The sequence below is a fragment of the Pituophis catenifer genome, unplaced genomic scaffold (genome assembly GCF_029215685.1).
Source record: "Pituophis catenifer annectens isolate HBS135680 unplaced genomic scaffold, rPitCat1.0.hap2 SCAF_3, whole genome shotgun sequence".
Lineage (NCBI taxonomy): Eukaryota > Metazoa > Chordata > Lepidosauria > Squamata > Colubridae > Pituophis > Pituophis catenifer.
This window is the reverse complement of record NW_027256883.1, coordinates 108,339,590-108,349,682: the sequence shown is the minus strand read 5'-3', so window position 1 is coordinate 108,349,682 and position 10,093 is coordinate 108,339,590.

Here is a 10,093-nt window from a genome sequence, read left to right as displayed (position 1 = left end):
AGCAAAACCGGTTTGGCTTGAGAAAAGCAACTGCTTTATAAAGAGCAGTTCAACTTCTCTATATAAATTGTGGGGATTTGGTACATGAGTGTGACATCATCAAAGGCTGCTCACAAGCCAATCAGAATAAACCACTGATGACAAATTCATACAAATTTCATTAATATGGCAGCAGGCTAGATGCTGCTTCTCTGCAGAGGCAACTTCTCTGAAGTTTTAACAACTAGCCTATGTGACAACAGAGATCAAGGTGTCTTCTCCCATTCTTGCCTGTATCAGAAAAAACTTCTCTGATGTACATAAGAATAAAGCCATCAAGAAGAGTAATCCAAGCAACAATCTGGAATGCAAATAAGTGATCAGAAAGGTCATCCACTTTAGCTGGAGGTTTGATACTATTCAGTGAATTTCTTTTTCTTTCAAAATGCTCCTTCATTATCCCTGCAGACAATTTAAACCATAGTAAGAATTTTACTGAGAACTACGTTCATATTAATATTGGTTTTTAAATAATTTGCTTAAAGGGTAACTGAGATTTTTCTAAATGCTAGCTTAGTTTGTCTCATTTGTGTTCCATGTATGCTTTTTGATTTTCAGGTTCCTCGTGTATATATTTTCCCCTTTCATATGTATATAAGATGTACCTAAGAATCTGATAGCACTAGAAATTTGGTCCAGTATCTTAGAGGGAAATCTTTAATAGAAAGCAAATGTTTTACCAGATTTGTGCCTTTAACAAGGCCGACACGCAAGTAGAAGAGAGAGAAAGCTGAGCTCCAGAGGAATATCAGATTCAGAGATAGAAGTGTTCTAGACCTTGTCAGGACCTTTTACCAATCTAGAATAGATAATCCAGGTATTCCCACCCATCCATCAAAAAATATGGCAACACTAGATGTAATAATGAAGAATCTCCATTTAGTTTCCTTAACTTGCAATCTTTTTGGGAAAAAATGGGATGGGATATGGGTGGGAATTTGAGGACTCTATATAATTAGCTTTTAAAGAAAAATACTGCAAGTAGTCCTTGGCTTACAACAGTTTATTTAGTGACTGTTCAAAGTTACAATGGCACTGAAAAAAGGACTTCAGACCAGTTTTCACAGTTAGGACCGTTGCAGCATCCCCATGGTCATGAGATCAAAATTCAGACGCTTCACAACTGGATCGTATTTATGACTTTCACAGTGTCACAAGTCCCCTTTTGCAACCTTCTGACAAAGTCAATGGGGAAGCCATTACTAACTTAACAACTGCAGTGATTCACTTAACATCTTTGGCAAGGAAGGTCATTAAATGAGGCAATACTTAACAATTGTCTCACTTAGCAACAGAGATTTTGGGCTAAATTGTGGTTGTAAGTCAAGGACTACCTGTATTGGTTTAAGTCAGTATCCAAACTAGAATCTTCAAGTCACTGAACTGTTTTACTTTGAATAGGTCCACATACTGTATTAAGCCACAATTTAGATCTGATTTATTAAATAGACCATACTTGACTGGACTGAGATGGCATACTAAGACTGAATCAATCAAATCATATTATATCTTAGCATATCATATGACCCAGCCTTCTGTCATAATTTATATCTCTTCTCAGCCAGCAACATATTTCTTGAGATAATCTATCTCAATAAAGTATAATTTCTTACCTCAAGGTTCCTTCAGATAGTCCTGTTCCTACTTTTTCATCTGGTTCAATCTTTTTATCTTTTTTTCACGCATAAACTCTATCTCTTATATTTCTTACCTTCGCTTGCTAATATCACCCACAAAATTCTAAACAGATGATATCAATTAAGAGACATAGGTTCATCCACATTACCGCATTTACTTCCAAAATAAAGTACTGCATTATGTAAGATTAAAAAAAAAAAAACAAATTATGGTGAAATTCTTCCAGACAAACTACTTCTAAACCTAAAATCCTATGGCATCTCCGGCCCCCCCATAACTGGATAACCGCGTTCCTGTCAAACAGACAACAAGTGGTCAAAATAGGGAGCCCCCTATCAAATCCTGCACCTGTTAATAGCGGTGTCCCCCAAGGCAGTGTTCTAGGACCAACACTTTTCATACTATACATAAATGACCTTTGTGATCATATTATAAGTAACTGCATTCTCTTCGCCGATGATGTAAAACTATTTAACACCACCAGCAATGCTGCTATCCTTCAAAAAGGACTTTGTGTCGGAATGGTAAAAAAATTGGCAACTCCAAATCTCAACTAAGAAATGCTCTGTCTTACACATTGGCAAAAAGAATCAGAACACAAAATACAAGCTGAGTGGGCACGACCTTGTAGATGACCCTCACTCTGTCAAGGACCTTGGAGTACTCATATCAAATGATCTAAGTGCCAAAGCCCACTGTAACAACATCGCCAAAAAGGCATTAAGGGTTGTAAATCTAATCTTGCGTAGCTTCTTCTCCGGTAATATCACCCTACTAACCAGAGCATACAAAACATTTGTTAGACCAATTCACAAATACAGCTTATTTGTCTGGAACCCACACTGCATATTGGACATTAATAAAATTGAACATGTCCAGAAATATTTCACAAGAAGAGTCCTCCACTCCTCTGCTTGCAACAAAATACCTGATGCCACCAGACTTGAAATTTTGGGCTTAGAAAATTTAGAACTATGCTGCCTTCGGTATGACCTAAGCATAGCTCATAAAATCATCTGTTACAATGTCCTACCTGTCAATGACTACTTCAGTTTCAACCACAATACACAAGCTCACAATAGATACAAACTTAAAGTGAACCGCTCCAAACTTGATTGCAGAAAATATGACTTCAGCAACAGAGTGGTCAATGCCTGGAATGCCCTACCTGACTCTGTGGTTTCATTCCAAAACCCCAAAATTTTAACCTTAGACTGTCTACTGTTGACCTAAGAGGTTTGTAAGGGCACCAGCATGCCTACTGTTCCTGTCCTAATGTTCTCTTTAATTGTATTCATTTTATGTATTCAATTCATGCTTATACTTATATATATTATCTAATACGTACTAGACAAAATAAATAAATAAAAATAAAATAAAGAAATAAACAACTGGTTTCATGGTAAGAAATCCTTTCTGATTCAGGATTAGTCTATATTAACTAAAAACATCTCTGACTTATGATAGGACAAAGTCAACATTATTACACCAGTTTAATCTGCTCCCACCATGACATCCAAATCAAGGTACATTTACATGTGTAAATTAATTATTATTGGTTAATGAGAATTTTTTTTTCTCCTTGCAGATCAAAATGTAACAGGTTTATGACAGTCAGAAAAAAATCTACTGGATAACTCAGAATAATAAGTTATTTGTTGCCAAGCCTTCAAATATGCTCGGATCCAGTTGGGCCTTGTATCCAGTTGGACTTTCTCCAAGCTTTCTGTCATCCTTGATCTAGCCATCAACATAATAATCTCATCACTACCATTGTCAAAATCAGCAGCTTCTTAGGGTTGTAATCAAAAGGCGAGGTGGCTCTAATGTTGTTCCAACCATTGGGGGCATTTTTCCATTCCAAAGGTCAGTCTGGGCTTTGACAAAATTATCTCCAGGGTGACATAAACCCCCCAAGAATCAGCAGGGTAATTATTTTATTCAGTCCTTAATCCTCACAGAGCTCTGAATTTTCATAAAATTATATTCCACCTGATACTGGCATGACCTTGATCACAGAAATATAGAAAGGGCCTCCACATTCTAGGTTATTTAATGCCACTCAGTTGTATGATCTGCTAGAATGAGTGGAGCCAAATATCCATTGGAACAGATTTCTCTGTGCTGGGGAGCAATGAAATGCTAAGTAACTCCAGGCAAGTTATAATCATTCATCTTCCAAAATCAGAAATCAGAAGAATTTTCCTGCAACATCCCAGAATTTCCATGTCTTCTCTGTCGCAAACACTCATTTTCATAAGCATACATTTCAAACTAGAAATCTGTGAAATAGAACCCCTAGTTGGAGTTCTTGAATCATATTGGACCACCACCCACTGTTGCACAAAGAACATGGGTTGGTAAAGATATAAGAGAGATATTATTCTCATCTTCTCTAATAAACTCCATAACATCAAATCAGATGTACATGTTTATCCAAGATTAGGTTTTGAATGATTGCTCTTTGCTCATTTATTGACATGGGAGCATCTTTAATCAATGTGCACTATCTTTGAGGCAACTCAAATTTTCTGTGCTTGTTCTCCTGCCTGCTATAATAAGCTGTTGCCCTGACAATAGCTGCTTTGCTCCCTATCATTCCAATTGTTATACTCTGTTTCTATTTCTCTGTTCCTTTTCAAATATATATTTCAAGGCACTAAGCCAGTGATGGCTAACCTTTTTGCCGTCATGTGCCAAAAACGGGAGGAGTGCAGGGGGTCGTGTGTGTGTGTGCCCACACCCATAATCCAATGCGCCCCCTCTCATGTATGCGTGCACGACCTCCCGCACTCTCCCCACTTTTGGCACGCGATGGCAGGGTGGGCCCCAGCTACGGACCCCAAAGAACACAGCACACAGGTCGCTGATGGGCCACAACAGCCCGGTAGGCCCATTTTTTGCCCTCCCCAGGCTCCAGAGGCTTTCTTGGAGCCTGGGGGGGGCGAAAACAGCCTCCTCCCCCTCCCTGAGGCCCTCCGGAGGCCGGAAATGTCCTTTTTGCTGACTTCGGTGGGACAGGAAGGCCCAAAAATCAGCCATGTGCGCCGGAGCTGAGCTAGGGCAACACTTGCGTGCCCACCGATATGGCTCCGCGTGCTACCTGTGGCACGCATGCCATAGGTTCGCCATCACGGCAGTAAGCAGTCATTTTCTAAATTGTACAGTGGTACATATCCACAATACAAATAAAATATACTTCTGCTATCTATCTGGAGGGCAAATCCAGGTACATTTAATGCAGTTGATGCATTGGCATATTTACAAGAAGCAGTGTGCTATAGTAGCAGATGGGATCTTCCACTAAACATCATTGGTTCAAAAATGCAGTTAGCTTGACCAAATCTTTCTTTCATTCACTAATAAATTTGGGTATGCTAACCTGGATAGAATTTCATAGCACTGGACAAACACTCTTTGCTTTAGTAAAGTAGCTAAACCTAAGGTCCTTTTGAATGACTCCCATTTTCTACCCATGTCACACAGGTCAAGCATCAATGCCAGATGATTTACTACTCAGAAGCTCAGAAGAATGGACTTGAGGTGTCACTGCACACCACCTTTAACACCACCCTTTTCAGATACCTCTTCCCATTTATCCCATGGGATCCACAATTTATCTCCTCATGGCCTTAGTAGAGGATTGCCCTGCAAGTACGTGGTCCACTCTGTAAGATCTCATCAAAGGTTGCCTTGTCCCTGCAATCAGAGCTGCATGAGATGTCTCCTAGAGAACCAGACCTTTTCCACCAATGATGATAACATATGCCCACATCTCATTAACAAAAGCTCTCCAGTCTGCTGCCAAGAAAACCAAAACACTGTCAGTCTTGAATCATGTGTCCATTCTCACCCTTTGTGGCTCTCAGCTCAAATAGAAGCGAGTAGGATACAGCCTTTGCTAGGTAGCTGGGCTGTGCTTTCCAAAGCTCCTGTGCAAGAGGCAATTGATCTATCTGAGCACCAAGCGATGCCTGAGAACTGCATTGTTTACTCCCTTAATGCAAAGAATTTAGACTCTACAGGGCAAAGTAGACACTGTATTCCTTCTGTACCAAAACATTATGCTATCTATTCATCACCCATTTCTTCCAGTTACCACTTGCAAAATGAAATTGGTCACCGATTCTCTAACAACATACCACCCATGCTTGTTGCTCTGTATCCCAGGGAACGGGGTTTGCCACCTTATGTAGAACAACTAGACCAAATTGATCGAACTCCCACACCTTCTCTGGCAGAGAGTTATCTGGCCTTCTCTGGCTAATAGACCATATGCCAAGAATACTGAAATTTTTGCTTGAGCTAAAAAGTCTGCAAATTCATCCAATCACTTGCTTAGTTTCATTTCACACTTTGCCCCTCGCTATGGAAGCTTGGCTTTGTTCATCCTGCTGCTTTGGACTGGCTGATCTGAGTGCTTAAGCATCATGGCGGAGATGGATTTGAACAACAAGAGGAGTGCTATGGCATACAATGCTGCTTCTTGAATTAAGGTTGGTGTGTAGGGTGGGTGCAAAAGTTGTTCCTTATGGTATATATCAGCTTTATTCCTGGATACTGTAATTCTATACTCTAGATAGCAGTAGAAATAGCACATAGACTTATATACCGCTTCACAGTGCTTTACAGACCTCTACGTGGTTTACAGAGTCAGCATATTGCCCCCAACAATCTGGGTCCTCATTTTACCCACCTCAGAAGGATGGAAGGATGGTCACTCTTGAGCCTGGTGATATTTGATCTGCCAAACTGCTGGCAGTCGGCCGTCAGCAGAAGTAGCCTGCAATACTGCATTCTAACCACTGCACCACCATAGCTCTTGGGTAGGTAATCCTAATTTGGCAACTACAACTGGGGCCCATAACTTGGTCATTAAATGGTCACTAAGTGTAGCCAGGACTGTGCTTATGATCTGCTGTTTTGCTTTGCAGACTTCTGAAGGTTGTGAATACAAGGATTGGTCACAAAGTTACTTTTTCATCTTTGAAAAATTGCATTGTAACTTTGGTTACTAAAGGGGGCAGTTGCTAAATTAGGACTATCTGTACTCTTGAATAATTGCAAATAAATTTGTCCAAGTCTTTACAACTAATTAACCCTTGTTTAACTTACAGCAAACTGAGATGCAGTATTCTGCTTTGTTCTTTTTAGTTTCAGCTTTTTTATCATATAAGCATCATACATGAATACTTTGAAAGGCTTTCTGATTAAAATTTGCCTTTTGACTAAAAGAATGTTAGTGCTCAAAAGGGCCTTAATATTTCTTCCATTTGTCATTCTATGCAATTTAATAGCACTCCCTGCTTGTTAAATGCAATTCAAATAGCTCTCATGACATCTATACTGTTCCTCACAATTCCTCAGCTGAAAACAAGAAACGGCAGTGACCACCTTTCTGGCAGGCTCCTCTACAAGTTCTTGGTTCTCACATGTAGATTACCTATGGGCCTTCAAAACAACTCCTTCCTTTTGCAATGGTTTTCTAAAATGGCAGCTGTTTTTTGCTAGAAATCTTTATGTTGCAATTAATTGTGTCTATTTGAGATATGTCAAGTTGCCCATTCATTAATTTGCATACATACTAAAGTTAGATGCAGTGTTTTAGTAGTAGACTCTCACACCTAAATTTCAGACTTAGTAACACCATTGTATGTAGTGTATTGTGTTCCTAAGTGGTCTTTGTGCCTAGGCCCGTGATAGAACGCGAGCGTTGCCCTAGCTCAGCTCCAGTGTGCACCACCTGATTTTTGGGCTTCCGGGCCTACCAGAAGTCGGCAAAAGGGTCACTTCTGGCTCTGGAGGGCCTCTGGGGGTGGGTGGGGAAGGTTTTCACCCTCCCCAGGCTGTTAGAAAGGCTCTGGAGCCTGAGGAGAGCGAAAAATGAGACTTCCGGTTCCACCGGAAGTTGGCAAACCGGGGGGGGGGGCGCATTGAATTATGGTGTGGGCATGCACACACGCGACCCCCTTGCTTTTGGCATGTGACGGCAAAAAGGTTAGCCATCACTGGCCTAGGCAAATACTTATTCTGCTGTTTGCTTGCTTCGCAATCCTTACTAGGAAACAGACATCCAATGCCTAATGTCACAGAGTTCCCCAGGGAAATATATACTGCTGTAGAAGTACAATTGTTTAATTCAACAGAGCATGTGAATGTAATGCTCCACTTTCTTTTCCAAACAGTTCTTATCCACAACCAAGGAATTAGATTACCATAGAGACTGGAGTGACAGTGGGCTCTCATGACTATAGGAAGGAATATTTGATAGTGGCCAAATATCAATTAAGCCAGTTTGATGTAGTGGATATGGCATCAGGCTAGAAACCAGGTGTGTGAATTCTAGTCCTGCCTTGGGCACAATTTATTTATTTTATTTTTTATTTTATTCAATTTATATACCGCCCTATTCCCGAAGGACTCAGGGCGGTGAACAGGCACAAGATAAAAATACATCATACAAAAGTTAAAAAACCAATTAAAAGTACATTAAATAATCTTGGCCCAAAAAACGAATTTAAAAACACCCAATTTATATAAAACTAAAAGCAATTTAAAAGGGAGAGTCAAGCCAGTCCAGCCTGCTGGAATAAACATGTTTTGAGGGCACGGCGGAAAGTGCGTAAATCTGGGATCCTCCGTATCTCCAGGGGGAGCTCATTCCAGATGGCAGGCGCCCCCACAGAGAAGGTTCTCCCCCTGGGGGCCGCCAGTCGACACTGGCCAACGGCACCCTGAGGAGCTCCTCTCTATGGGAGCGTACTGGTCGGTGAGAGGCTACTGGTGGCAGAAGGCGGTCTTGTAAGTATCCTGGTCCTAAGCCATGGAGCGCTCTAAAGATGGTGACCAAAACCTTGAAGCGCACCCGGAAGACCACCGGGAGCCAGTGCAGCTCGCGCAGGAGGGGAGTCACATGGAAGCGCCACATCGCTCCCATAACCACCCGCATGGCTGCATTCTGGACCAGCTGGAGCCTCCGGGTGCTCAAGGGGAGCCCCATGTAGAGAGCATTACAGTAGTCCAGGCGTGAGGTGACAAGGGCATGAGTGACCGTACGTAACGAGTCCCGATCCAGAAAGGGGTGCAACTGGCAAATCAGGCGGACCTGATTCCTCCTGGCCACAGCTGTTAAATGCTCTTCTAAAGACAGCCGTGAGTCCAGGAGGACACCCAAGTTGCGAGCCCTATCCGTGGGGGCCAACGACTCGCCCCCAATAGTCAGTGATGGCACCAATTGACTATATCGGGACGTCGGAAACCACAGCCACTCGGTCTTGGATGGGTTGAGTCTGAGTCTGTTTCTCCCCATCCAGATCCACATGGCCTCCAGGTACCGGGACATCACTTCAAGGGCATCATTGGGGTGATCCGGGGTGATGTACAGCTGAGTGTCATCAGCGTACTGGTGGTACTTCACCCCGAAACCACGGATGATCTCACCCAGCGGCTTCACATAAATGTTGAACAGAAGGGGCAAGAGGACCGATCCTTGTGGCACCCCACATACAAGGGGCCTCGGGGTCGACCTCTGCCCCCCTGTCAACACAGACTGCGACCGTCTATGCCAACTGGATGATCTTGGACCAGTCACTTTCAGCTCTAAGAAGGAAGCAAACCACTTTTAAAAAACCTTGCCAAGAAAACTGCAGGGGCTTGTCCAAGCAATCTCTGAAAATCAGACACAATAGAATGGAAGAAAAGAGACTAATTAAAAGTCTGTTAGTGCCAGGAAATTTCAATACATGCTCAAAGGTGCTACCTACCCCTAAGTGCATCAAAGTCAATCTCCAACTGTGAACTCATGTGTTGGTTCTGGATGCAATTTTTACTTTTTCTCCATGCATTAGTAGAAGCTTGATCATGAGCTCCAAAGTAGCACTTCTTCATATGCCCTTAAAAAAAATGTATCTATGTCTCCAGTGAACTTAAAAAGTATTCAATAAGTGCCCTTTAAAAATAGAGCCATTACAAGGAAGGCCTTGGTGGTAGCACTGACTGGAATTCTGATTGTGCAACTGCTGCTTAAGTGGGTTAGATTTTACCACTAAATAAAACACTTTTTGACCTGTATTGTCTCACTAAGTCAGGGGTGTCAAACTTGCGTCTTCACGGCATTGTCACGTGATGTATCAGTACTTTCCCCTCCCTTTGTTAAACTGGGCGTGGCTAGCACATGATGCATCTGGCCCGGGGCGCGCAAGTTTGCCCTGCATGAAATGCTTTGAGTTTGTTTTTTGTTTTTTTTACTACTACTATGCTGATTTATTGTGTTTTAAATTTTTCCCAATTCTATTTTTTTTATTACTGGTACTCAGTCCTGGAAATTGGTTGAATGTTAGGATATAGATTTTTAAAATAAGTAACTGCATAATTCAATTTAGCTATGTTAAATGAAGTAAAAAAAAAAGATTGCATT